Source organism: Oncorhynchus clarkii, unplaced genomic scaffold, assembly GCF_045791955.1.
Source record: "Oncorhynchus clarkii lewisi isolate Uvic-CL-2024 unplaced genomic scaffold, UVic_Ocla_1.0 unplaced_contig_10886_pilon_pilon, whole genome shotgun sequence".
Taxonomy (NCBI): Eukaryota; Metazoa; Chordata; class Actinopteri; order Salmoniformes; family Salmonidae; genus Oncorhynchus; species Oncorhynchus clarkii.
The window spans coordinates 55,975-83,951 of NW_027261057.1; the positions used below are offsets into that span (position 1 = coordinate 55,975).

Here is a 27,977-nt window from a genome sequence, read left to right on the forward strand (position 1 = left end):
TTATTGAGTCTGATTCTGCATCGCAAGATTGAGGGAAAAGGTATCTTCTTACTTGTTAAATATCACTAGCTTTGCTCATTCGGACAGGTTCACAACTTTGATGTCTACTGTTGCATAGCAAAGTCTGTATAATGTCAAATAGGGCTGTATCACATAGACTGCGTGGCCTAATGGATAAGGCGTCTGACTTCGAATCAGAAGATTGAGGGTTCGAGTCCCTTCGTGGTTGTTTAATTTCATTAGCTCAGCTAATTTGAACATGTTTGCAATTTCCCGAAATATGGCATTGGTCTTGTTGCTTTGAAAAGCTTGGACATTGTTGTTCAACTTCAATAATCTAAGACTGCAAGACCTGAGAAATATAAGGCATTGGTCTTGTTTCTTTGAAAGGCTTGGACATTGTTATTCATCTTTAATAATCTAATATGGCAAGGCCTGAGAATTATTGAGTCTGATTCTGCATCGCAAGATTGAGGGAAAAGGTATCTTCTTACTTGTTAAATATCACTAGCTTTGCTCATTCGGACAGGTTCACAACTTTGATGTCTACTGTTGCATAGCAAAGTCTGTATAATGTCAAATAGGGCTGTATCACATAGACTGCGTGGCCTAATGGATAAGGCGTCTGACTTCGAATCAGAAGATTGAGAGTTCGAGTCCCTTCGTGGTTGTTTAATTTCATTAGCTCAGCTAATTTGAACATGTTTGCAATTTCCCGAAATAAGGCATTGGTCTTGTTGCTTTGAAAAGCTTGGACATTGGACACTTCAATAATCTAAGACTGCAAGACCTGAGAAATATTATGTCTGATTGAGAGACATAGTCTTTTCGTACTTGTAAAATATCACTATCTTTCCTCATTCGGATAGGTTCACAATTTTGATGTCTGTTGTTGCTAAGCAACGTCTGTTTGATGTCATATTGGAGAATATGGAGTAGAAGGTGTTGCCTCGTGGATAAGGCGTCTTACTTCAAAATAGAAAATTGAGGTTTTGAGGCATTTTCGTGGTCGTTTAATTTCATTAAATCTGCTAATATGGACATGTTTGCAATTTCCCGAAATAAGGCATTGGTCTTGTTTCTTTGAAAGGCTTGGACATTGTTATTCATCTTTAATAATCTAATATTGCAAGGCCTGAGAATTATTGAGTCTGATTCTGCATCGCAAGATTGAGGGAAAAGGTATCTTCTTACTTGTTAAATATCACTAGCTTTCCTCATTCGGACAGGTTCACAACTTTGATGTCTACTGTTGCATAGCAAAGTCTGTATAATGTCAAATAGGGCTGTATCACATAGACTGCGTGGCCTAATGGATAAGGCGTCTGACTTCGAATCAGAAGATTGAGGGTTCGAGTCCCTTCGTGGTTGTTTAATTTCATTAGCTCAGCTAATTTGAACATGTTTGCAATTTCCCGAAATATGTCATTGGTCTTGTTGCTTTGAAAAGCTTGGACATTGTTGTTCAACTTCAATAATCTAAGACTGCAAGACCTGAGAAATATTATGTCTGATTGAGGGACATAGTATTTTCGTACTTGTAAAATATCACTAGCTTTCCTCATTCGGATAGGTTCACAATTTTGATGTCTGTTGTTGCTAAGCAACGTCTGTTTGATGTCATATCGGAGAATATGGAGTAGAAGGTGTTGCCTCATGGATAAGGCGTCTTACTTCAAAATAGAAAATTGAGGTTTTGAGGCATTTTCGTGGTCGTTTAATTTCATTAAATCTGCTAATATGGACATGTTTGCAATTTCCCGAAATAAGGCATTGGTCTTGTTTCTTTGAAAGGCTTGGACATTGTTATTCATCTTTAATAATCTAATATTGCAAGGCCTGAGAATTATTGAGTCTGATTCTGCATCGCAAATTTGAGGGAAAAGGTATCTTCTTACTTGTTAAATATCACTAGCTTTCCTCATTCGGACAGGTTCACAACTTTGATGTCTACTGTTGCATAGCAAAGTCTGTATGATGTCAAATAGGGTCGTTTAATTTCATTAGCTCAGCTAATTCGTACATGTTTGCAATTTCCCTAAATAAGGCATTGGTCTTGTTGCTTTGAAAAGCTTGGACATTGTTGTTCAACTTTAATAATCTAAGACTGCAAGGCCTGAGAATTATTGTGTCTGAATCTGCATCGAAAGATTGAAGGAAAGAGTAGCTTTGTACTTGTTAAAAATCACTAGCTTTCCTCATTCGGACAGTTTCACAATTTTTATGTCTATGGTTGCATAGCAAAGTCTGTATAATGTCAAATAGGGCTGTATCACATAGACTGCGTGGCCTAATGGATAAGGCGTCTGACTTCGAATCAGAAGATTGAGGGTTCGAGTCCCTTCGTGGTTGTTTAATTTCATTAGCTCAGCTAATTTGAACATGTTTGCAATTTCCCGAAATAAGGCATTGGTCTTGTTGCTTTGAAAAGCTTGGACATTGGACACTTCAATAATCTAAGACTGCAAGACCTGAGAAATATTATGTCTGATTTTCGTACTTGTAAAATATCACTAGCTTTCCTCATTCGGATAGGTTCACAATTTTGATGTCTGTTGTTGCTAAACAACGTCTGTTTGATGTCATATCGGAGAATATGGAGTAGAAGGTGTTGCCTCGTGGATAAGGCGTCTTACTTCGAAACAGAAAATTGAGGTTTTGAGGCATTTTCGTGGTCGTTTAATTTCATTAAATCTGCTAATATGGACATGTTTGCAATTTCCCGAAATAAGGCATTGGTCTTGTTTCTTTGAAAGGCTTGGACATTGTTATTCATCTTTAATAATCTAATATTGCAAGGCCTGAGAATTATTGAGTCTGATTCTGCATCGCAAGATTGAGGGAAAAGGTATCCTCTTACTTGTTAAATATCACTAGCTTTCCTCATTCGGACAGGTTCACAACTTTGATGTCTACTGTTGCATAGCAAAGTCTGTATAATGTCAAATAGGGCTGTGTCACATAGACTGCGTGGCCTAATGGATAAGGCGTCTGACTTCGAATCAGAAGATTGAGGGTTCGAGTCCCTTCGTGGTTGTTTAATTTCATTAGCTCAGCTAATTTGAACATGTTTGCAATTTCCCGAAATATGGCATTGGTCTTGTTGCTTTGAAAAGCTTGGACATTGTTGTTCAACTTCAATAATCTAAGACTGCAAGACCTGAGAAATATTATGTCTGATTGAGGTACATAGTATTTTCGTACTTGTAAAATATCACTAGCTTTCCTCATTCGGATAGGTTCACAATTTTGATGTCTGTTGTTGCTAAGCAACGTCTGTTTGATGTCATATCGGAGAATATGGAGTAGAAGGTGTTGCCTCGTGGATAAGGCGTCTTACTTCAAAATAGAAAATTGAGGTTTTGAGGCATTTAATTTCATTAAATCTGCTAATATGGACATGTTTGCAATTTCGCTAAATAAGGCATTGGTCTTGTTGCTTTGAAAAGCTTGGACATTGTTGTTCAACTTTAATAATCTAAGACTGCAAGGCCTGAGAATTATTGTGTCTGAATCTGCATCGAAAGATTGAAGGAAAGAGTAGCTTTGTACTTGTTAAAAATCACTAGCTTTCCTCATTCGGACAGTTTCACAATTTTTATGTCTATGGTTGCATAGCAAAGTCTGTATAATGTCAAATAGGGCTGTATCACATAGACTGCGTGGCCTAATGGATAAGGCGTCTGACTTCGAATCAGAAGATTGAGGGTTCGAGTCCCTTCGTGGTTGTTTAATTTCATTAGCTCAGCTAATTTGAACATGTTTGCAATTTCCCGAAATAAGGCATTGGTCTTGTTGCTTGGACATTGGACACTTCAATAATCTAAGACTGCAAGACCTGAGAAATATTATGTCTGATTGAGAGACATAGTCTTTTCGTACTTGTAAAATATCACTAGCTTTCCTCATTCGGATAGGTTCACAATTTTGATGTCTGTTGTTGCTAAGCAACGTCTGTTTGATGTCATATCGGAGAATATGGAGTAGAAGGTGTTGCCTCGTGGATAAGGCGTCTTACTTCAAAATAGAAAATTGAGGTTTTGAGGCATTTTCGTGGTCGTTTAATTTCATTAAATATGCTAATATGGACATGTTTGCAATTTCCCGAAATAAGGCATTGGTCTTGTTTCTTTGAAAGGCTTGGACATTGTTATTCATCTTTAATAATCTAATATTGCAAGGCCTGAGAATTATTGAGTCTGATTCTGCATCGCAAATTTGAGGGAAAAGGTATCTTCTTACTTGTTAAATATCACTAGCTTTCCTCATTCGGACAGGTTCACAACTTTGATGTCTACTGTTGCATAGCAAAGTCTGTATGATGTCAAATAGGGCTGTATCACATAGACTGCGTGGCCTAATGGATAAGGCGTCTGACTTCGAATCAGAAGATTGAGAGTTCGAGTCCCTTCGTGGTTGTTTAATTTCATTAGCTCAGCTAATTTGAACATGTTTGCAATTTCCCGAAATAAGGCATTGGTCTTGTTGCTTTGAAAAGCTTGGACATTGGACACTTCAATAATCTAAGACTGCAAGACCTGAGAAATATTATGTCTGATTGAGAGACATAGTCTTTTCGTACTTGTAAAATATCACTATCTTTCCTCATTCGGATAGGTTCACAATTTTGATGTCTGTTGTTGCTAAGCAACGTCTGTTTGATGTCATATTGGAGAATATGGAGTAGAAGGTGTTGCCTCGTGGACAAGGCGTCTTACTTCAAAATAGAAAATTGAGGTTTTGAGGCATTTTCGTGGTCGTTTAATTTCATTAAATCTGCTAATATGGACATGTTTGCAATTTCCCGAAATAAGGCATTGGTCTTGTTTCTTTGAAAGGCTTGGACATTGTTATTCATCTTTAATAATCTAATATTGCAAGGCCTGAGAATTATTGAGTCTGATTCTGCATCGCAAGATTGAGGGAAAAGGTATCTTCTTACTTGTTAAATATCACTAGCTTTCCTCATTCGGACAGGTTCACAACTTTGATGTCTACTGTTGCATAGCAAAGTCTGTATAATGTCAAATAGGGCTGTATCACATAGACTGCGTGGCCTAATGGATAAGGCGTCTGACTTCGAATCAGAAGATTGAGGGTTCGAGTCCCTTCGTGGTTGTTTAATTTCATTAGCTCAGCTAATTTGAACATGTTTGCAATTTCCCGAAATATGTCATTGGTCTTGTTGCTTTGAAAAGCTTGGACATTGTTGTTCAACTTCAATAATCTAAGACTGCAAGACCTGAGAAATATTATGTCTGATTGAGGGACATAGTATTTTCGTACTTGTAAAATATCACTAGCTTTCCTCATTCGGATAGGTTCACAATTTTGATGTCTGTTGTTGCTAAGCAACGTCTGTTTGATGTCATATCGGAGAATATGGAGTAGAAGGTGTTGCCTCATGGATAAGGCGTCTTACTTCAAAATAGAAAATTGAGGTTTTGAGGCATTTTCGTGGTCGTTTAATTTCATTAAATCTGCTAATATGGACATGTTTGCAATTTCCCGAAATAAGGCATTGGTCTTGTTTCTTTGAAAGGCTTGGACATTGTTATTCATCTTTAATAATCTAATATTGCAAGGCCTGAGAATTATTGAGTCTGATTCTGCATCGCAAATTTGAGGGAAAAGGTATCTTCTTACTTGTTAAATATCACTAGCTTTCCTCATTCGGACAGGTTCACAACTTTGATGTCTACTGTTGCATAGCAAAGTCTGTATGATGTCAAATAGGGTCGTTTAATTTCATTAGCTCAGCTAATTCGTACATGTTTGCAATTTCCCTAAATAAGGCATTGGTCTTGTTGCTTTGAAAAGCTTGGACATTGTTGTTCAACTTTAATAATCTAAGACTGCAAGGCCTGAGAATTATTGTGTCTGAATCTGCATCGAAAGATTGAAGGAAAGAGTAGCTTTGTACTTGTTAAAAATCACTAGCTTTCCTCATTCGGACAGTTTCACAATTTTTATGTCTATGGTTGCATAGCAAAGTCTGTATAATGTCAAATAGGGCTGTATCACATAGACTGCGTGGCCTAATGGATAAGGCGTCTGACTTCGAATCAGAAGATTGAGGGTTCGAGTCCCTTCGTGGTTGTTTAATTTCATTAGCTCAGCTAATTTGAACATGTTTGCAATTTCCCGAAATAAGGCATTGGTCTTGTTGCTTGGACATTGGACACTTCAATAATCTAAGACTGCAAGACCTGAGAAATATTATGTCTGATTGAGAGACATAGTCTTTTCGTACTTGTAAAATATCACTATCTTTCCTCATTCGGATAGGTTCACAATTTTGATGTCTGTTGTTGCTAAGCAACGTCTGTTTGATGTCATATCAGAGAATATGGAGTTGTGTTGCCTCGTGGATAAGGCGTCTTACTTCAAAATAGAAAATTGAGGTTTTGAGGCATTTTCGTGGTCGTTTAATTTCATTAAATCTGCTAATATGGACATGTTTGCAATTTCCCGAAATAAGGCATTGGTCTTGTTGCTTTGAAAAGCTTGGACATTGTTGTTCAACTTCAATAATCTAAGACTGCAAGACCTGAGAAATATTATGTCTGATTGAGGGACATAGTCTTTTCGTACTTGTAAAATATCACTAGCTTTCCTCATTCGGATAGGTTCACAATTTTGATGTCTGTTGTTGCTAAGCAACGTCTGTTTGATGTCATATCGGAGAATATGGAGTAGAAGGTGTTGCCTCGTGGATAAGGCGTCTTACTTCAAAATAGAAAATTGAGGTTTTGAGGCATTTTCGTGGTCGTTTAATTTCATTAAATCTGCTAATATGGACATGTTTGCAATTTCCCGAAATAAGGCATTGGTCTTGTTGCTTTGAAAAGCTTGGACATTGTTGTTCAACTGTCAAATAGGGTCGTTTAATTTCATTAGCTCAGCTAATTCGTACATGTTTTCAATTTCCCTAAATAAGGCATTGGTCTTGTTGCTTTGAAAAGCTTGGACATTGTTGTTCAACTTTAATAATCTAAGACTGCAAGACCTGAGAATTATTGTGTCTGAATCTGCATCGAAAGATTGAAGGAAAGAGTATCTTTGTACTTGTTAAAAATCACTAGCTTTCCTCATTCGGACAGGTTCACAATTTTGATGTCTGTTGTTGCTAAGCAACGTCTGTTTGATGTCATATTGGAGAAAATGGAGTAGAAGGTGTTGCCTCGTGGTTAAGGCGTCTTACTTCTAAATAGAAAATTGAGGTTTTGAGGCATTTTCGTGGTCGTTTAATTTCATTAAATCTGCTAATATGGACATGTTTGCAATTTCCCGAAATAAGGCATTGGTCTTGTTTCTTTGAAAGGCTTGGACATTGTTATTCATCTTTAATAATCTAATATTGCAAGGCCTGAGAATTATTGAGTCTGATTCTGCATCGCAAGATTGAGGGAAAAGGTATCTTCTTACTTGTTAAATATCACTAGCTTTGCTCATTCGGACAGGTTCACAACTTTGATGTCTACTGTTGCATAGCAAAGTCTGTATAATGTCAAATAGGGCTGTATCACATAGACTGCGTGGCCTAATGGATAAGGCGTCTGACTTCGAATCAGAAGATTGAGGCTTCGAGTCCCTTCGTGGTTGTTTAATTTCATTAGCTCAGCTAATTTGAACATGTTTGCAATTTCCCGAAATATGGCATTGGTCTTGTTGCTTTGAAAAGCTTGGACATTGTTGTTCAACTTCAATAATCTAAGACTGCAAGACCTGAGAAATATAAGGCATTGGTCTTGTTTCTTTGAAAGGCTTGGACATTGTTATTCATCTTTAATAATCTAATATGGCAAGGCCTGAGAATTATTGAGTCTGATTCTGCATCGCAAGATTGAGGGAAAAGGTATCTTCTTACTTGTTAAATATCACTAGCTTTGCTCATTCGGACAGGTTCACAACTTTGATGTCTACTGTTGCATAGCAAAGTCTGTATGATGTCAAATAGGGTCGTTTAATTTCATTAGCTCAGCTAATTCGTACATGTTTGCAATTTCCCTAAATAAGGCATTGGTCTTGTTGCTTTGAAAAGCTTGGACATTGTTGTTCAACTTTAATAATCTAAGACTGCAAGGCCTGAGAATTATTGTGTCTGAATCTGCATCGAAAGATTGAAGGAAAGAGTAGCTTTGTACTTGTTAAAAATCACTAGCTTTCCTCATTCGGACAGTTTCACAATTTTTATGTCTATGGTTGCATAGCAAAGTCTGTATAATGTCAAATAGGGCTGTATCACATAGACTGCGTGGCCTAATGGATAAGGCGTCTGACTTCGAATCAGAAGATTGAGGGTTCGAGTCCCTTCGTGGTTGTTTAATTTCATTAGCTCAGCTAATTTGAACATGTTTGCAATTTCCCGAAATAAGGCATTGGTCTTGTTGCTTGGACATTGGACACTTCAATAATCTAAGACTGCAAGACCTGAGAAATATTATGTCTGATTGAGAGACATAGTCTTTTCGTACTTGTAAAATATCACTATCTTTCCTCATTCGGATAGGTTCACAATTTTGATGTCTGTTGTTGCTAAGCAACGTCTGTTTGATGTCATATCAGAGAATATGGAGTTGTGTTGCCTCGTGGATAAGGCGTCTTACTTCAAAATAGAAAATTGAGGTTTTGAGGCATTTTCGTGGTCGTTTAATTTCATTAAATCTGCTAATATGGACATGTTTGCAATTTCCCGAAATAAGGCATTGGTCTTGTTGCTTTGAAAAGCTTGGACATTGTTGTTCAACTTCAATAATCTAAGACTGCAAGACCTGAGAAATATTATGTCTGATTGAGGGACATAGTCTTTTCGTACTTGTAAAATATCACTAGCTTTCCTCATTCGGATAGGTTCACAATTTTGATGTCTGTTGTTGCTAAGCAACGTCTGTTTGATGTCATATCGGAGAATATGGAGTAGAAGGTGTTGCCTCGTGGATAAGGCGTCTTACTTCAAAATAGAAAATTGAGGTTTTGAGGCATTTTCGTGGTCGTTTAATTTCATTAAATCTGCTAATATGGACATGTTTGCAATTTCCCGAAATAAGGCATTGGTCTTGTTGCTTTGAAAAGCTTGGACATTGTTGTTCAACTGTCAAATAGGGTCGTTTAATTTCATTAGCTCAGCTAATTCGTACATGTTTTCAATTTCCCTAAATAAGGCATTGGTCTTGTTGCTTTGAAAAGCTTGGACATTGTTGTTCAACTTTAATAATCTAAGACTGCAAGACCTGAGAATTATTGTGTCTGAATCTGCATCGAAAGATTGAAGGAAAGAGTATCTTTGTACTTGTTAAAAATCACTAGCTTTCCTCATTCGGACAGGTTCACAATTTTGATGTCTGTTGTTGCTAAGCAACGTCTGTTTGATGTCATATTGGAGAAAATGGAGTAGAAGGTGTTGCCTCGTGGTTAAGGCGTCTTACTTCTAAATAGAAAATTGAGGTTTTGAGGCATTTTCGTGGTCGTTTAATTTCATTAAATCTGCTAATATGGACATGTTTGCAATTTCCCGAAATAAGGCATTGGTCTTGTTTCTTTGAAAGGCTTGGACATTGTTATTCATCTTTAATAATCTAATATTGCAAGGCCTGAGAATTATTGAGTCTGATTCTGCATCGCAAGATTGAGGGAAAAGGTATCTTCTTACTTGTTAAATATCACTAGCTTTGCTCATTCGGACAGGTTCACAACTTTGATGTCTACTGTTGCATAGCAAAGTCTGTATAATGTCAAATAGGGCTGTATCACATAGACTGCGTGGCCTAATGGATAAGGCGTCTGACTTCGAATCAGAAGATTGAGGCTTCGAGTCCCTTCGTGGTTGTTTAATTTCATTAGCTCAGCTAATTTGAACATGTTTGCAATTTCCCGAAATATGGCATTGGTCTTGTTGCTTTGAAAAGCTTGGACATTGTTGTTCAACTTCAATAATCTAAGACTGCAAGACCTGAGAAATATAAGGCATTGGTCTTGTTTCTTTGAAAGGCTTGGACATTGTTATTCATCTTTAATAATCTAATATGGCAAGGCCTGAGAATTATTGAGTCTGATTCTGCATCGCAAGATTGAGGGAAAAGGTATCTTCTTACTTGTTAAATATCACTAGCTTTGCTCATTCGGACAGGTTCACAACTTTGATGTCTACTGTTGCATAGCAAAGTCTGTATAATGTCAAATAGGGCTGTATCACATAGACTGCGTGGCCTAATGGATAAGGCGTCTGACTTCGAATCAGAAGATTGAGAGTTCGAGTCCCTTCGTGGTTGTTTAATTTCATTAGCTCAGCTAATTTGAACATGTTTGCAATTTCCCGAAATAAGGCATTGGTCTTGTTGCTTTGAAAAGCTTGGACATTGGACACTTCAATAATCTAAGACTGCAAGACCTGAGAAATATTATGTCTGATTGAGAGACATAGTCTTTTCGTACTTGTAAAATATCACTATCTTTCCTCATTCGGATAGGTTCACAATTTTGATGTCTGTTGTTGCTAAGCAACGTCTGTTTGATGTCATATCGGAGAATATGGAGTAGAAGGTGTTGCCTCATGGATAAGGCGTCTTACTTCAAAATAGAAAATTGAGGTTTTGAGGCATTTTCGTGGTCGTTTAATTTCATTAAATCTGCTAATATGGACATGTTTGCAATTTCCCGAAATAAGGCATTGGTCTTGTTTCTTTGAAAGGCTTGGACATTGTTATTCATCTTTAATAATCTAATATTGCAAGGCCTGAGAATTATTGAGTCTGATTCTGCATCGCAAATTTGAGGGAAAAGGTATCTTCTTACTTGTTAAATATCACTAGCTTTCCTCATTCGGACAGGTTCACAACTTTGATGTCTACTGTTGCATAGCAAAGTCTGTATGATGTCAAATAGGGTCGTTTAATTTCATTAGCTCAGCTAATTCGTACATGTTTGCAATTTCCCTAAATAAGGCATTGGTCTTGTTGCTTTGAAAAGCTTGGACATTGTTGTTCAACTTTAATAATCTAAGACTGCAAGGCCTGAGAATTATTGAGTCTGATTCTGCATCGCAAATTTGAGGGAAAAGGTATCTTCTTACTTGTTAAATATCACTAGCTTTCCTCATTCGGACAGGTTCACAACTTTGATGTCTACTGTTGCATAGCAAAGTCTGTATGATGTCAAATAGGGTCGTTTAATTTCATTAGCTCAGCTAATTCGTACATGTTTGCAATTTCCCTAAATAAGGCATTGGTCTTGTTGCTTTGAAAAGCTTGGACATTGTTGTTCAACTTTAATAATCTAAGACTGCAAGGCCTGAGAATTATTGAGTCTGATTCTGCATCGCAAATTTGAGGGAAAAGGTATCTTCTTACTTGTTAAATATCACTAGCTTTCCTCATTCGGACAGGTTCACAACTTTGATGTCTACTGTTGCATAGCAAAGTCTGTATGATGTCAAATAGGGTCGTTTAATTTCATTAGCTCAGCTAATTCGTACATGTTTGCAATTTCCCTAAATAAGGCATTGGTCTTGTTGCTTTGAAAAGCTTGGACATTGTTGTTCAACTTTAATAATCTAAGACTGCAAGGCCTGAGAATTATTGTGTCTGAATCTGCATCGAAAGATTGAAGGAAAGAGTAGCTTTGTACTTGTTAAAAATCACTAGCTTTCCTCATTCGGACAGTTTCACAATTTTTATGTCTATGGTTGCATAGCAAAGTCTGTATAATGTCAAATAGGGCTGTATCACATAGACTGCGTGGCCTAATGGATAAGGCGTCTGACTTCGAATCAGAAGATTGAGGGTTCGAGTCCCTTCGTGGTTGTTTAATTTCATTAGCTCAGCTAATTTGAACATGTTTGCAATTTCCCGAAATAAGGCATTGGTCTTGTTGCTTGGACATTGGACACTTCAATAATCTAAGACTGCAAGACCTGAGAAATATTATGTCTGATTGAGAGACATAGTCTTTTCGTACTTGTAAAATATCACTATCTTTCCTCATTCGGATAGGTTCACAATTTTGATGTCTGTTGTTGCTAAGCAACGTCTGTTTGATGTCATATCGGAGAATATGGAGTAGAAGGTGTTGCCTCGTGGATAAGGCGTCTTACTTCAAAATAGAAAATTGAGGTTTTGAGGCATTTTCGTGGTCGTTTAATTTCATTAAATCTGCTAATATGGACATGTTTGCAATTTCCCGAAATAAGGCATTGGTCTTGTTGCTTTGAAAAGCTTGGACATTGTTGTTCAACTTCAATAATCTAAGACTGCAAGACCTGAGAAATATTATGTCTGATTGAGGGACATAGTCTTTTCGTACTTGTAAAATATCACTAGCTTTCCTCATTCGGATAGGTTCACAATTTTGATGTCTGTTGTTGCTAAGCAACGTCTGTTTGATGTCATATCGGAGAATATGGAGTAGAAGGTGTTGCCTCGTGGATAAGGCGTCTTACTTCAAAATAGAAAATTGAGGTTTTGAGGCATTTTCGTGGTCGTTTAATTTCATTAAATCTGCTAATATGGACATGTTTGCAATTTCCCGAAATAAGGCATTGGTCTTGTTTCTTTGAAAAGCTTGGACATTGTTGTTCAACTGTCAAATAGGGTCGTTTAATTTCATTAGCTCAGCTAATTCGTACATGTTTTCAATTTCCCTAAATAAGGCATTGGTCTTGTTGCTTTGAAAAGCTTGGACATTGTTGTTCAACTTTAATAATCTAAGACTGCAAGACCTGAGAATTATTGTGTCTGAATCTGCATCGAAAGATTGAAGGAAAGAGTATCTTTGTACTTGTTAAAAATCACTAGCTTTCCTCATTCGGACAGGTTCACAATTTTGATGTCTGTTGTTGCTAAGCAACGTCTGTTTGATGTCATATTGGAGAAAATGGAGTAGAAGGTGTTGCCTCGTGGTTAAGGCGTCTTACTTCTAAATAGAAAATTGAGGTTTTGAGGCATTTTCGTGGTCGTTTAATTTCATTAAATCTGCTAATATGGACATGTTTGCAATTTCCCAAAATAAGGCATTGGTCTTGTTTCTTTGAAAGGCTTGGACATTGTTATTCATCTTTAATAATCTAATATTGCAAGGCCTGAGAATTATTGAGTCTGATTCTGCATCGCAAGATTGAGGGAAAAGGTATCTTCTTACTTGTTAAATATCACTAGCTTTGCTCATTCGGACAGGTTCACAACTTTGATGTCTACTGTTGCATAGCAAAGTCTGTATAATGTCAAATAGGGCTGTATCACATAGACTGCGTGGCCTAATGGATAAGGCGTCTGACTTCGAATCAGAAGATTGAGGGTTCGAGTCCCTTCGTGGTTGTTTAATTTCATTAGCTCAGCTAATTTGAACATGTTTGCAATTTCCCGAAATATGGCATTGGTCTTGTTGCTTTGAAAAGCTTGGACATTGTTGTTCAACTTCAATAATCTAAGACTGCAAGACCTGAGAAATATTATGTCTGATTGAGGGACATAGTCTTTTCGTACTTGTAAAATATCACTAGCTTTCCTCATCCGGATAGGTTCACAATTTTGATGTCTGTTGTTGCTAAGCAACGTCTGTTTGATGTCATATCGGAGAATATGGAGTAGAAGGTGTTGCCTCGTGGATAAGGCGTCTTACTTCAAAATAGAAAATTGAGGTTTTGAGGCATTTTCGTGGTCGTTTAATTTCATTAAATCTGCTAATATGGACATGTTTGCAATTTCGCTAAATAAGGCATTGGTCTTGTTGCTTTGAAAAGCTTGGACATTGTTGTTCAACTTTAATAATCTAAGACTGCAAGGCCTGAGAATTATTGTGTCTGAATCTGCATCGAAAGATTGAAGGAAAGAGTATCTTTGTACTTGTTAAAAATCACTAGCTTTCCTCATTCGGACAGGTTCACAATTTTTATGTCTATGGTTGCATAGCAAAGTCTGTATAATGTCAAATAGGGCTGTATCACATAGACTGCGTGGCCTAATGGATAAGGCGTCTGACTTCGAATCAGAAGATTGAGGGTTCGAGTCCCTTCGTGGTTGTTTAATTTCATTAGCTCAGCTAATTTGAACATGTTTGCAATTTCCCGAAATATGGCATTGGTCTTGTTGCTTTGAAAAGCTTGGACATTGTTGTTCAACTTCAATAATCTAAGACTGCAAGACCTGAGAAATATTATGTCTGATTGAGGGACATAGTCTTTTCGTACTTGTAAAATATCACTAGCTTTCCTCATTCGGATAGGTTCACAATTTTGATGTCTGTTGTTGCTAAGCAACGTCTGTTTGATGTCATATCGGAGAATATGGAGTAGAAGGTGTTGCCTCGTGGATAAGGCGTCTTACTTCAAAATAGAAAATTGAGGTTTTGAGGCATTTTCGTGGTCGTTTAATTTCATTAAATCTGCTAATATGGACATGTTTGCAATTTCGCTAAATAAGGCATTGGTCTTGTTGCTTTGAAAAGCTTGGACATTGTTGTTCAACTTTAATAATCTAAGACTGCAAGGCCTGAGAATTATTGTGTCTGAATCTGCATCGAAAGATTGAAGGAAAGAGTATCTTTGTACTTGTTAAAAATCACTAGCTTTCCTCATTCGGACAGGTTCACAATTTTTATGTCTATGGTTGCATAGCAAAGTCTGTATAATGTCAAATAGGGCTGTATCACATAGACTGCGTGGCCTAATGGATAAGGCGTCTGACTTCGAATCAGAAGATTGAGGGTTCGAGTCCCTTCGTGGTTGTTTAATTTCATTAGCTCAGCTAATTTGAACATGTTTGCAATTTCCCAAAATATGGCATTGGTCTTGTTGCTTTGAAAAGCTTGGACATTGTTGTTCAACTTCAATAATCTAAGACTGCAAGACCTGAGAAATATTATGTCTGATTGAGGGACATAGTCTTTTCGTACTTGTAAAATATCACTAGCTTTCCTCATTCGGATAGGTTCACAATTTTGATGTCTGTTGTTGCTAAGCAACGTCTGTTTGATGTCATATCGGAGAATATGGAGTAGAAGGTGTTGCCTCGTGGATAAGGCGTCTTACTTCAAAATAGAAAATTGAGGTTTTGAGGCATTTTCGTGGTCGTTTAATTTCATTAAATCTGCTAATATGGACATGTTTGCAATTTCGCTAAATAAGGCATTGGTCTTGTTGCTTTGAAAAGCTTGGACATTGTTGTTCAACTTTAATAATCTAAGACTGCAAGGCCTGAGAATTATTGTGTCTGAATCTGCATCGAAAGATTGAAGGAAAGAGTATCTTTGTACTTGTTAAAAATCACTAGCTTTCCTCATTCGGACAGGTTCACAATTTTTATGTCTATGGTTGCATAGCAAAGTCTGTATAATGTCAAATAGTGCTGTATCACATAGACTGCGTGGCCTAATGGATATGGCGTCTGACTTCGAATCAGAAGATTGAGGGTTCGAGTCCCTTCGTGTTTGTTTAATTTCATTAGCTCAGCTAATTTGAACATGTTTGCAATTTCCCGAAATATGGCATTGGTCTTGTTGCTTTGAAAAGCTTGGACATTGTTGTTCAACTTCAATAATCTAAGACTGCAAGACCTGAGAAATATTATGTCTGATTGAGGGACATAGTCTTTTCGTACTTGTAAAATATCACTAGCTTTCCTCATTCGGATAGGTTCACAATTTTGATGTCTGTTGTTGCTAAGCAACGTCTGTTTGATGTAATATCGGAGAATATGGAGTAGAAGGTGTTGCCTCGTGGATAAGGCGTCTTACTTCAAAATAGAAAATTGAGGTTTTGAGGCATTTTCGTGGTTGTTTAATTTCATTAAATCTGCTAATATGGACATGTTTGCAATTTCCCGAAATAAGGCATTGGTCTTGTTTCTTTGAAAGGCTTGGACATTGTTATTCATCTTTAATAATCTAATATTGCAAGGCCTGAGAATTATTGAGTCTGATTCTGCATCGCAAGATTGAGGGAAAAGGTATCTTCTTACTTGTTAAATATCACTAGCTTTCCTCATTCGGATAGGTTCACAACTTTGATGTCTACTGTTGCATAGCAAAGTCTGTATGATGTCAAATAGCGCTGTATCACATAGACTGCGTGGCCTAATGGATAAGGCGTCTGACTTCGAATCAGAAGATTGAGGGTCCGAGTCCCTTCGTGGTTGTTTAATTTCATTAGCTCAGCTAATTTGAACATGTTTGCAATTTCCCGAAATAAGGCATTAGTCTTGTTGATTTGAAAAGCTTGGACATTGTTGTTCAACTTCAATAATCTAAGACTGCAAGACCTGAGAAATATTATGTTTGATTGAGGGACATAGTCTTTTCGTACTTGTAAAATATCACTAGCTTTCCTCATTCGGATAGGTTCACAATTTTGATGTCTGTTGTTGCTAAGCAACGTCTGTTTGATGTCATATCGGAGAATATGGAGTAGAAGGTGTTGCCTCGTGGATAAGGCGTCTTACTTCAAAACAGAAAATTGAGGTTTTGAGGCATTTTCGTGGTCGTTTAATTTCATTAAATCTGCTAATATGGACATGTTTGCAATTTCGCTAAATAAGGCATTGGTCTTGTTGCTTTGAAAAGCTTGGACATTGTTGTTCAACTTTAATAATCTAAGACTGCAAGGCCTGAGAATTATTGTGTCTGAATCTGCATCGAAAGATTGAAGGAAAGAGTATCCTTGTACTTGTTAAAAATCACTAGCTTTCCTCATTCGGACAGGTTCACAATTTTAATGTCTATGGTTGCATAGCAAAGTCTGTATAATGTCAAATAGGGCTGTATCTCATAGACTGCTTGGCCTAATGGATAAGGCGTCTGACTTCGAATCAGAAGATTGAGGGTTTGAGTCCCTTCGTGGTTGTTTAATTTCATTAGCTCAGCTAATTTGAACATGTTTGCAATTTCCCGAAATATGTCATTGGTCTTGTTGCTTTGAAAAGCTTGGACATTGTTGTTCAACTTAAATAATCTAAGACTGCAAGACCTGATAAATATTATGTCTGATTGAGGGACATAGTCTTTTCGTACTTGTAAAATATCACTAGCTTTCCTCATTCGGATAGGTTCACAATTTTGATGTCTGTTGATGTCATATCGGAGAATATGGAGTAGAAGGTGTTGCCTCGTGGATAAGGCGTCTTACTTCAAAACAGAAAATTGAGGTTTTGAGGCATTTTCGTGGTCGTTTAATTTCATTAAATCTGCTAATATGGACATGTTTGCAATTTCGCTAAATAAGGCATTGGTCTTGTTGCTTTGAAAAGCTTGGACATTGTTGTTCAACTTTAATAATCTAAGACTGCAAGGCCTGAGAATTATTGTGTCTGAATCTGCATCGAAAGATTGAAGGAAAGAGTATCTTTGTACTTGTTAAAAATCACTAGCTTTCCTCATTCGGACAGGTTCACAATTTGTATGTCTATGGTTGCATAGCAAAGTCTGTATAATGTCAAATAGGGCTGTATCACATAGACTGCGTGGCCTAATGGATAAGGCGTCTGACTTCGAATCAGAAGATTGAGGTTTCGAGTCCCTTCGTGGTTGTTTAATTTCATTAGCTCAGCTAATTTGAACATGTTTGCAATTTCCCGAAATAAGGCATTAGTCTTGTTGCTTTGGAAAGCTTGGACATTGTTGTTCAACTTTAATCATCTAAGACTGCAAGGCCTGAGAATTATTGTGTCTGAATCTGCATCGAAAGATTGAAGGAAAGAGTATCTTTGTACTTGTTAAAAATCACTAGCTTTCCTCATTCGGACAGGTTCACAATTTTTATGTCTATGGTTGCATAGCAAAGTCTGTATAATGTCAAATAGGGCTGTATCACATAGACTGCGTGGCCTAATGGATAAGGCGTCTGACTTCGAATCAGAAGATTGAGGGTTCGAGTCCCTTCGTGGTTGTTTAATTTCATTAGCTCAGCTAATTTGAACATGTTTGCAATTTCCCGAAATATGTCATTGGTCTTGTTGCTTTGAAAAGCTTGGACATTGTTGTTCAACTTAAATAATCTAAGACTGCAAGACCTGAGAAATATTATGTCTGATTGAGGGACATAGTCTTTTCGTACTTGTAAAATATCACTAGCTTTCCTCATTCGGATAGGTTCACAATTTTGATGTCTGTTGTTGCTAAGCAACGTCTGTTTGATGTCATATCGGAGAATATGGAGTAGAAGGTGTTGCCTCGTGGATAAGGCGTCTTACTTCAAAACAGAAAATTGAGGTTTTGAGGCATTTTCGTGGTCGTTTAATTTCATTAAATCTGCTAATATGGACATGTTTGCAATTTCGCTAAATAAGGCATTGGTCTTGTTGCTTTGAAAAGCTTGGACATTGTTGTTCAACTTTAATAATCTAAGACTGCAAGGCCTGAGAATTATTGTGTCTGAATCTGCATCGAAAGATTGAAGGAAAGAGTATCCTTGTACTTGTTAAAAATCACTAGCTTTCCTCATTCGGACAGGTTCACAATTTTAATGTCTATGGTTGCATAGCAAAGTCTGTATAATGTCAAATAGGGCTGTATCTCATAGACTGCTTGGCCTAATGGATAAGGCGTCTGACTTCGAATCAGAAGATTGAGGGTTTGAGTCCCTTCGTGGTTGTTTAATTTCATTAGCTCAGCTAATTTGAACATGTTTGCAATTTCCCGAAATATGTCATTGGTCTTGTTGCTTTGAAAAGCTTGGACATTGTTGTTCAACTTAAATAATCTAAGACTGCAAGACCTGATAAATATTATGTCTGATTGAGGGACATAGTCTTTTCGTACTTGTAAAATATCACTAGCTTTCCTCATTCGGATAGGTTCACAATTTTGATGTCTGTTGATGTCATATCGGAGAATATGGAGTAGAAGGTGTTGCCTCGTGGATAAGGCGTCTTACTTCAAAACAGAAAATTGAGGTTTTGAGGCATTTTCGTGGTCGTTTAATTTCATTAAATCTGCTAATATGGACATGTTTGCAATTTCGCTAAATAAGGCATTGGTCTTGTTGCTTTGAAAAGCTTGGACATTGTTGTTCAACTTTAATAATCTAAGACTGCAAGGCCTGAGAATTATTGTGTCTGAATCTGCATCGAAAGATTGAAGGAAAGAGTATCTTTGTACTTGTTAAAAATCACTAGCTTTCCTCATTCGGACAGGTTCACAATTTTAATGTCTATGGTTGCATAGCAAAGTCTGTATAATGTCAAATAGGGCTGTATCTCATAGACTGCTTGGCCTAATGGATAAGGCGTCTGACTTCGAATCAGAAGATTGAGGTTTCGAGTCCCTTCGTGGTTGTTTAATTTCATTAGCTCAGCTAATTTGAACATGTTTGCAATTTCCCGAAATAAGGCATTAGTCTTGTTGCTTTGAAAAGCTTGGACATTGTTGTTCAACTTAAATAATCTAAGACTGCAAGACCTGAGAATTATTGTGTCTGATTGAGGGACATAGTCTTTTCGTACTTGTAAAATATCACTAGCTTTCCTCATTCGGATAGGTTCACAATTTTGATGTCTGTTGTTGCTAAGCAACGTCTGTTTGATGTCATATCGGAGAATATGGAGTAGAAGGTGTTGCCTCGTGGATAAGGCGTCTTACTTCAAAATAGAAAATTGAGGTTTTGAGGCATTTTCGTGGTCGTTTAATTTCATTAAATCTGCTAATATGGACATGTTTGCAATTTCGCTAAATAAGGCATTGGTCTTGTTGCTTTGGAAAGCTTGGACATTGTTGTTCAACTTTAATCATCTAAGACTGCAAGGCCTGAGAATTATTGTGTCTGAATCTGCATCGAAAGATTGAAGGAAAGAGTATCTTTGTACTTGTTAAAAATCACTAGCTTTCCTCATTCGGACAGGTTCACAATTTTTATGTCTATGGTTGCATAGCAAAGTCTGTATAATGTCAAATAGGGCTGTATCACATAGACTGCGTGGCCTAATGGATAAGGCGTCTGACTTCGAATCAGAAGATTGAGGGTTCGAGTCCCTTCGTGGTTGTTTAATTTCATTAGCTCAGCTAATTTGAACATGTTTGCAATTTCCCGAAATATGTCATTGGTCTTGTTGCTTTGAAAAGCTTGGACATTGTTGTTCAACTTAAATAATCTAAGACTGCAAGACCTGAGAAATATTATGTCTGATTGAGGGACATAGTCTTTTCGTACTTGTAAAATATCACTAGCTTTCCTCATTCGGATAGGTTCACAATTTTGATGTCTGTTGTTGCTAAGCAACGTCTGTTTGATGTCATATCGGAGAATATGGAGTAGAAGGTGTTGCCTCGTGGATAAGGCGTCTTACTTCAAAATAGAAAATTGAGGTTTTGAGGCATTTTCGTGGTTGTTTAATTTCATTAAATCTGCTAATATGGACATGTTTGCAATTTCCCGAAATAAGGCATTGGTCTTGTTTCTTTGAAAGGCTTGGACATTGTTATTCATCTTTAATAATCTAATATTGCAAGGCCTGAGAATTATTGAGTCTGATTCTGCATCGCAAGATTGAGGGAAAAGGTATCTTCTTACTTGTTAAATATCACTAGCTTTCCTCATTCGGATAGGTTCACAACTTTGATGTCTACTGTTGCATAGCAAAGTCTGTATGATGTCAAATAGCGCTGTATCACATAGACTGCGTGGCCTAATGGATAAGGCGTCTGATTTCGAATCAGAAGATTGAGGGTCCGAGTCCCTTCGTGGTTGTTTAATTTCATTAGCTCAGCTAATTTGAACATGTTTGCAATTTCCCGAAATATGTCATTGGTCTTGTTGCTTTGAAAAGCTTGGACATTGTTGTTCAACTTTAATAATCTAAGACTGCAAGACCTGAGAAATATTATGTCTGATTGAGGGACATAGTCTTTTCGTACTTGTAAAATATCACTAGCTTTCCTCATTCGGATAGGTTCACAATTTTGATGTCTGTTGTTGCTAAGCAACGTCTGTTTGATGTCATATCGGAGAATATGGAGTAGAAGGTGTTGCCTCGTGGATAAGGCGTCTTACTTCAAAACAGAAAATTGAGGTTTAGAGGCATTTTCGTGGTCGTTTAATTTCATTAAATCTGCTAATATGGACATGTTTGCAATTTCGCTAAAAAAGGCATTGGTCTTGTTGCTTTGAAAAGCTTGGACATTGTTGTTCAACTTTAATAATCTAAGACTGCAAGGCCTGAGATTTATTGTGTCTGAATCTGCATCGAAAGATTGAAGGAAAGAGTATCCTTGTACTTGTTAAAAATCACTAGCTTTCCTCATTCGGACAGGTTCACAATTGTAATGTCTATGGTTGCATAGCAAAGTCTGTATAATGTCAAATAGGGCTGTATCTCATAGACTGCTTGGCCTAATGGATAAGGCGTCTGACTTCGAATCAGAAGATTGAGGGTTCGAGCCCCTTCGTGGTTGTTTAATTTCATTAGCTCAGCTAATTTGAACATGTTTGCAATTTCCCGAAATATGGCATTGGTCTTGTTGCTTTGAAAAGCTTGGACATTGTTGTTCAACTTTAATAATCTAAGACTGCAAGGCCTGAGAATTATTGTGTCTGAATCTGCATCGAAAGATTGAAGGAAAGACTGCAAGACCTGAGAAATATTATGTTTGATTGAGGGACATAGTCTTTTCGTACTTGTAAAATATCACTAGCTTTCCTCATTCGGATAGGTTCACAATTTTGATGTCTGTTGTTGCTAAGCAACGTCTGTTTGATGTCATATCGGAGAATATGGAGTAGAAGGTGTTGCCTCGTGGATAAGGCGTCTTACTTCAAAATAGAAAATTGAGGTTTTGAGGCATTTTCGTGGTCGTTTAATTTCATTAAATCTGCTAATATGGACATGTTTGCAATTTCGCTAAATAAGGCATTGGTCTTGTTGCTTTGAAAAGCTTGGACATTGTTGTTCAACTTTAATAATCTAAGACTGCAAGGCCTGAGAATTATTGTGTCTGAATCTGCATCGAAAGATTGAAGGAAAGAGTATCTTTGTACTTGTTAAAAATCACTAGCTTTCCTCATTCGGACAGGTTCACAATTTTTATGTCTATGGTTGCATAGCAAAGTCTGTATAATGTCAAATAGTGCTGTATCACATAGACTGCGTGGCCTAATGGATAAGGCGTCTGACTTCGAATCAGAAGATTGAGGGTTCGAGTCCCTTCGTGTTTGTTTAATTTCATTAGCTCAGCTAATTTGAACATGTTTGCAATTTCCCGAAATATGGCATTGGTCTTGTTGCTTTGAAAAGCTTGGACATTGTTGTTCAACTTCAATAATCTAAGACTGCAAGACCTGAGAAATATTATGTCTGATTGAGGGACATAGTCTTTTCGTACTTGTAAAATATCACTAGCTTTCCTCATTCGGATAGGTTCACAATTTTGATGTCTGTTGTTGCTAAGCAACGTATGTTTGATGTCATATCGGAGAATATGGAGTAGAAGGTGTTGCCTCGTGGATAAGGCGTCTTACTTCAAAATAGAAAATTGAGGTTTAGAGGCATTTTCGTGGTCGTTTAATTTCATTAAATCTGCTAATATGGACATGTTTGCAATTTCGCTAAAAAAGGCATTGGTCTTGTTGCTTTGAAAAGCTTGGACATTGTTGTTCAACTTTAATAATCTAAGACTGCAAGGCCTGAGAATTATTGTGTCTGAATCTGCATCGAAAGATTGAAGGAAAGAGTATCCTTGTACTTGTTAAAAATCACTAGCTTTCCTCATTCGGACAGGTTCACAATTGTAATGTCTATGGTTGCATAGCAAAGTCTGTATAATGTCAAATAGGGCTGTATCTCATAGACTGCTTGGCCTAATGGATAAGGCGTCTGACTTCGAATCAGAAGATTGAGGGTTCGAGCCCCTTCGTGGTTGTTTAATTTCATTAGCTCAGCTAATTTGAACATGTTTGCAATTTCCCGAAATATGGCATTGGTCTTGTTGCTTTGAAAAGCTTGGACATTGTTGTTCAACTTTAATAATCTAAGACTGCAAGGCCTGAGAATTATTGTGTCTGAATCTGCATCGAAAGATTGAAGGAAAGACTGCAAGACCTGAGAAATATTATGTTTGATTGAGGGACATAGTCTTTTCGTACTTGTAAAATATCACTAGCTTTCCTCATTCGGATAGGTTCACAATTTTGATGTCTGTTGTTGCTAAGCAACGTCTGTTTGATGTCATATCGGAGAATATGGAGTAGAAGGTGTTGCCTCGTGGATAAGGCGTCTTACTTCAAAATAGAAAATTGAGGTTTTGAGGCATTTTCGTGGTCGTTTAATTTCATTAAATCTGCTAATATGGACATGTTTGCAATTTCGCTAAATAAGGCATTGGTCTTGTTGCTTTGAAAAGCTTGGACATTGTTGTTCAACTTTAATAATCTAAGACTGCAAGGCCTGAGAATTATTGTGTCTGAATCTGCATCGAAAGATTGAAGGAAAGAGTATCTTTGTACTTGTTAAAAATCACTAGCTTTCCTCATTCGGACAGGTTCACAATTTTTATGTCTATGGTTGCATAGCAAAGTCTGTATAATGTCAAATAGTGCTGTATCACATAGACTGCGTGGCCTAATGGATAAGGCGTCTGACTTCGAATCAGAAGATTGAGGGTTCGAGTCCCTTCGTGTTTGTTTAATTTCATTAGCTCAGCTAATTTGAACATGTTTGCAATTTCCCGAAATATGGCATTGGTCTTGTTGCTTTGAAAAGCTTGGACATTGTTGTTCAACTTCAATAATCTAAGACTGCAAGACCTGAGAAATATTATGTCTGATTGAGGGACATAGTCTTTTCGTACTTGTAAAATATCACTAGCTTTCCTCATTCGGATAGGTTCACAATTTTGATGTCTGTTGTTGCTAAGCAACGTATGTTTGATGTCATATCGGAGAATATGGAGTAGAAGGTGTTGCCTCGTGGATAAGGCGTCTTACTTCAAAATAGAAAATTGAGGTTTTGAGGCATTTTCGTGGTTGTTTAATTTCATTAAATCTGCTAATATGGACATGTTTGCAATTTCCCGAAATAAGGCATTGGTCTTGTTTCTTTGAAAGGCTTGGACATTGTTATTCATCTTTAATAATCTAATATTGCAAGGCCTGAGAATTATTGAGTCTGATTCTGCATCGCAAGATTGAGGGAAAAGGTATCTTCTTACTTGTTAAATATCACTAGCTTTCCTCATTCGGATAGGTTCACAACTTTGATGTCTACTGTTGCATAGCAAAGTCTGTATGATGTCAAATAGCGCTGTATCACATAGACTGCGTGGCCTAATGGATAAGGCGTCTGACTTCGAATCAGAAGATTGAGGGTCCGAGTCCCTTCGTGGTTGTTTAATTTCATTAGCTCAGCTAATTTGAACATGTTTGCAATTTCCCGAAATAAGGCATTAGTCTTGTTGCTTTGAAAAGCTTGGACATTGTTGTTCAACTTCAATAATCTAAGACTGCAAGACCTGAGAAATATTATGTTTGATTGAGGGACATAGTCTTTTCGTACTTGTAAAATATCACTAGCTTTCCTCATTCGGATAGGTTCACAATTTTGATGTCTGTTGTTGCTAAGCAACGTCTGTTTGATGTCATATCGGAGAATATGGAGTAGAAGGTGTTGCCTCGTGGATAAGGCGTCTTACTTCAAAACAGAAAATTGAGGTTTTGAGGCATTTTCGTGGTCGTTTAATTTCATTAAATCTGCTAATATGGACATGTTTGCAATTTCGCTAAATAAGGCATTGGTCTTGTTGCTTTGAAAAGCTTGGACATTGTTGTTCAACTTTAATAATCTAAGACTGCAAGGCCTGAGAATTATTGTGTCTGAATCTGCATCGAAAGATTGAAGGAAAGAGTATCTTTGTACTTGTTAAAAATCACTAGCTTTCCTCATTCGGACAGGTTCACAATTTGTATGTCTATGGTTGCATAGCAAAGTCTGTATAATGTCAAATAGGGCTGTATCACATAGACTGCGTGGCCTAATGGATAAGGCGTCTGACTTCGAATCAGAAGATTGAGGTTTCGAGTCCCTTCGTGGTTGTTTAATTTCATTAGCTCAGCTAATTTGAACATGTTTGCAATTTCCCGAAATAAGGCATTAGTCTTGTTGCTTTGAAAAGCTTGGACATTGTTGTTCAACTTTAATCATCTAAGACTGCAAGGCCTGAGAATTATTGTGTCTGAATCTGCATCGAAAGATTGAAGGAAAGAGTATCTTTGTACTTGTTAAAAATCACTAGCTTTCCTCATTCGGACAGGTTCACAATTTTTATGTCTATGGTTGCATAGCAAAGTCTGTATAATGTCAAATAGGGCTGTATCACATAGACTGCGTGGCCTAATGGATAAGGCGTCTGACTTCGAATCAGAAGATTGAGGGTTCGAGTCCCTTCGTGGTTGTTTAATTTCATTAGCTCAGCTAATTTGAACATGTTTGCAATTTCCCGAAATATGTCATTGGTCTTGTTGCTTTGAAAAGCTTGGACATTGTTGTTCAACTTAAATAATCTAAGACTGCAAGACCTGAGAAATATTATGTCTGATTGAGGGACATAGTCTTTTCGTACTTGTAAAATATCACTAGCTTTCCTCATTCGGATAGGTTCACAATTTTGATGTCTGTTGTTGCTAAGCAACGTCTGTTTGATGTCATATCGGAGAATATGGAGTAGAAGGTGTTGCCTCGTGGATAAGGCGTCTTACTTCAAAATAGAAAATTGAGGTTTTGAGGCATTTTCGTGGTCGTTTAATTTCATTAAATCTGCTAATATGGACATGTTTGCAATTTCCCGAAATAAGGCATTGGTCTTGTTTCTTTGAAAGGCTTGGACATTGTTATTCATCTTTAATAATCTAATATTGCAAGGCCTGAGAATTATTGAGTCTGATTCTGCATCGCAAGATTGAGGGAAAAGGTATCTTCTTACTTGTTAAATATCACTAGCTTTCCTCATTCGGACAGGTTCACAACTTTGATGTCTACTGTTGCATAGCAAAGTCTGTATGATATCAAATAGGGTCGTTTAATTTCATTAGCTCAGCTAATTCGTACATGTTTGCAATTTCCCTAAATAAGGCATTGGTCTTGTTGCTTTGAAAAGCTTGGACATTGTTGTTCAACTTTAATAATCTAAGACTGCAAGACCTGAGAATTATTGTGTCTGAATCTGCATCGAAAGATTGAAGGAAAGAGTATCTTTGTACTTGTTAAAAATCACTAGCTTTCCTCATTCGGACAGGTTCACAATTTTTATGTCTATGGTTGCATAGCAAAGTCTGTATAATGTCAAATAGGGCTGTATCAGATAGATTGCGTTGTCTAATGGATAAGGCGTCTGACTTCGAATCAGAAGATTGAGGGTTAGAGTCCCTTCGTGGTTGTTTAATTTCATTAGCTCAGCTAATTTGAACATGTTTGCAATTTCCCGAAATATGGCATTGGTCTTGTTGCTTTGAAAAGCTTGGACATTGTTGTTCAACTTCAATAATCTAAGACTGCAAGACCTGAGAAATATTATGTCTGATTGAGATACATAGTCTTTTCGTACTTGTAAAATATCACTAGCTTTCCTCATTCGGATAGGTTCACAATTTTGATGTCTGTTGTTGCTAAGCAACGTCTGTTTGATGTCATATTGGAGAATATGGAGTAGAAGGTGTTGCCTCGTGGATAAGGCGTCTTTTTATTTATTTTTTTATTTTACCTTTATTTAGCCAGGCAAGAACAAATTCTTATTTTCAATGACGGCCTGGGAACAGTGGGTTAACTGCCTGTTCAGGGGCAGAACGACAGATTTGTACCTTGTCAGCTCGGGGGTTTGAACTCGCAACCTTCCGGTTACTAGTCCAACGCTCTAACCACTAGGCTACCCTGCCGCCCCTTACTTCAAAATATAAAATTGAGGTTTTGAGGCATTTCCGTGGTCGTTTAATTTCATTAAATCTGCTAATATGGACATGTTTGCAATTTCCCGAAATATGTCATTGGTCTTGTTGCTTTGAAAAGCTTGGACATTGTTGTTCAACTTAAATAATCTAAGACTGCAAGACCTGAGAAATATTATGTCTGATTGAGGGACATAGTCTTTTCGTACTTGTAAAATATCACTAGCTTTCCTCATTCGGATAGGTTCACAATTTTGATGTCTGTTGTTGCTAAGCAACGTCTGTTTGATGTCATATCGGAGAATATGGAGTAGAAGGTGTTGCCTCGTGGATAAGGCGTCTTACTTCAAAACAGAAAATTGAGGTTTTGAGGCATTTTCGTGGTCGTTTAATTTCATTAAATCTGCTAATATGGACATGTTTGCAATTTCGCTAAATAAGGCATTGGTCTTGTTGCTTTGAAAAGCTTGGACATTGTTATTCAACTTTAATAATCTAAGACTGCAAGGCCTGAGAATTATTGTGTCTGAATCTGCATCGAAAGATTGAAGGAAAGAGTATCTTTGTACTTGTTAAAAATCACTAGCTTTCCTCATTCGGACAGGTTCACAATTTGTATGTCTATGGTTGCATAGCAAAGTCTGTATAATGTCAAATAGGGCTGTATGACATAGACTGCGTGGCCTAATGGATAAGGCGTCTGACTTCGAATCAGAAGATTGAGGTTTCGAGTCCCTTCGTGGTTGTTTAATTTCATTAGCTCAGCTAATTTGAACATGTTTGCAATTTCCCGAAATAAGGCATTAGTCTTGTTGCTTTGAAAAGCTTGGACATTGTTGTTCAACTTCAATAATCTAAGACTGCAAGACCTGAGAAATATTATGTTTGATTGAGGGACATAGTCTTTTCGTACTTGTAAAATATCACTAGCTTTCCTCATTCGGATAGGTTCACAATTTTGATGTCTGTTGTTGCTAAGCAACGTCTGTTTGATGTCATATCGGAGAATATGGAGTAGAAGGTGTTGCCTCGTGGATAAGGCGTCTTACTTCAAAATAGAAAATTGAGGTTTTGAGGCATTTTCGTGGTCGTTTAATTTCATTAAATCTGCTAATATGGACATGTTTGC

The 27,977-nt window shown here is 37.2% G+C and overlaps 15 non-coding genes across 15 annotated transcripts; all 15 read left to right on the plus strand.

Moving 5' to 3' along the window:
• Positions 1-156: 156 nt before the first annotated feature.
• Positions 157-229, plus strand: trnar-ucg (transfer RNA arginine (anticodon UCG)). The gene has a single exon. It is a non-coding gene; the product is annotated as a tRNA-Arg (tRNA).
• A 1,069-nt stretch (positions 230-1,298) lies between these two features.
• trnar-ucg (transfer RNA arginine (anticodon UCG)) lies at positions 1,299-1,371 on the plus strand. Its single transcript has one exon. It is a non-coding gene; the product is annotated as a tRNA-Arg (tRNA).
• Positions 1,372-2,279: 908 nt separating this feature from the next.
• trnar-ucg (transfer RNA arginine (anticodon UCG)) lies at positions 2,280-2,352 on the plus strand. Its single transcript has one exon. It is a non-coding gene; the product is annotated as a tRNA-Arg (tRNA).
• Positions 2,353-2,964: 612 nt separating this feature from the next.
• On the plus strand, positions 2,965-3,037 carry trnar-ucg (transfer RNA arginine (anticodon UCG)). The gene has a single exon. It is a non-coding gene; the product is annotated as a tRNA-Arg (tRNA).
• Positions 3,038-3,656: 619 nt separating this feature from the next.
• On the plus strand, positions 3,657-3,729 carry trnar-ucg (transfer RNA arginine (anticodon UCG)). The gene has a single exon. It is a non-coding gene; the product is annotated as a tRNA-Arg (tRNA).
• A 1,317-nt stretch (positions 3,730-5,046) lies between these two features.
• Positions 5,047-5,119, plus strand: trnar-ucg (transfer RNA arginine (anticodon UCG)). The gene has a single exon. It is a non-coding gene; the product is annotated as a tRNA-Arg (tRNA).
• A 908-nt stretch (positions 5,120-6,027) lies between these two features.
• On the plus strand, positions 6,028-6,100 carry trnar-ucg (transfer RNA arginine (anticodon UCG)). The gene has a single exon. It is a non-coding gene; the product is annotated as a tRNA-Arg (tRNA).
• Positions 6,101-8,251: 2,151 nt separating this feature from the next.
• trnar-ucg (transfer RNA arginine (anticodon UCG)) lies at positions 8,252-8,324 on the plus strand. Its single transcript has one exon. It is a non-coding gene; the product is annotated as a tRNA-Arg (tRNA).
• Positions 8,325-11,729: 3,405 nt separating this feature from the next.
• Positions 11,730-11,802, plus strand: trnar-ucg (transfer RNA arginine (anticodon UCG)). Its single transcript has one exon. It is a non-coding gene; the product is annotated as a tRNA-Arg (tRNA).
• A 1,436-nt stretch (positions 11,803-13,238) lies between these two features.
• trnar-ucg (transfer RNA arginine (anticodon UCG)) lies at positions 13,239-13,311 on the plus strand. Its single transcript has one exon. It is a non-coding gene; the product is annotated as a tRNA-Arg (tRNA).
• A 631-nt stretch (positions 13,312-13,942) lies between these two features.
• trnar-ucg (transfer RNA arginine (anticodon UCG)) lies at positions 13,943-14,015 on the plus strand. Its single transcript has one exon. It is a non-coding gene; the product is annotated as a tRNA-Arg (tRNA).
• Positions 14,016-14,646: 631 nt separating this feature from the next.
• On the plus strand, positions 14,647-14,719 carry trnar-ucg (transfer RNA arginine (anticodon UCG)). Its single transcript has one exon. It is a non-coding gene; the product is annotated as a tRNA-Arg (tRNA).
• Positions 14,720-17,800: 3,081 nt separating this feature from the next.
• Positions 17,801-17,873, plus strand: trnar-ucg (transfer RNA arginine (anticodon UCG)). The gene has a single exon. It is a non-coding gene; the product is annotated as a tRNA-Arg (tRNA).
• A 2,018-nt stretch (positions 17,874-19,891) lies between these two features.
• trnar-ucg (transfer RNA arginine (anticodon UCG)) lies at positions 19,892-19,964 on the plus strand. Its single transcript has one exon. It is a non-coding gene; the product is annotated as a tRNA-Arg (tRNA).
• Positions 19,965-25,290: 5,326 nt separating this feature from the next.
• Positions 25,291-25,363, plus strand: trnar-ucg (transfer RNA arginine (anticodon UCG)). The gene has a single exon. It is a non-coding gene; the product is annotated as a tRNA-Arg (tRNA).
• Positions 25,364-27,977: the final 2,614 nt, after the last annotated feature.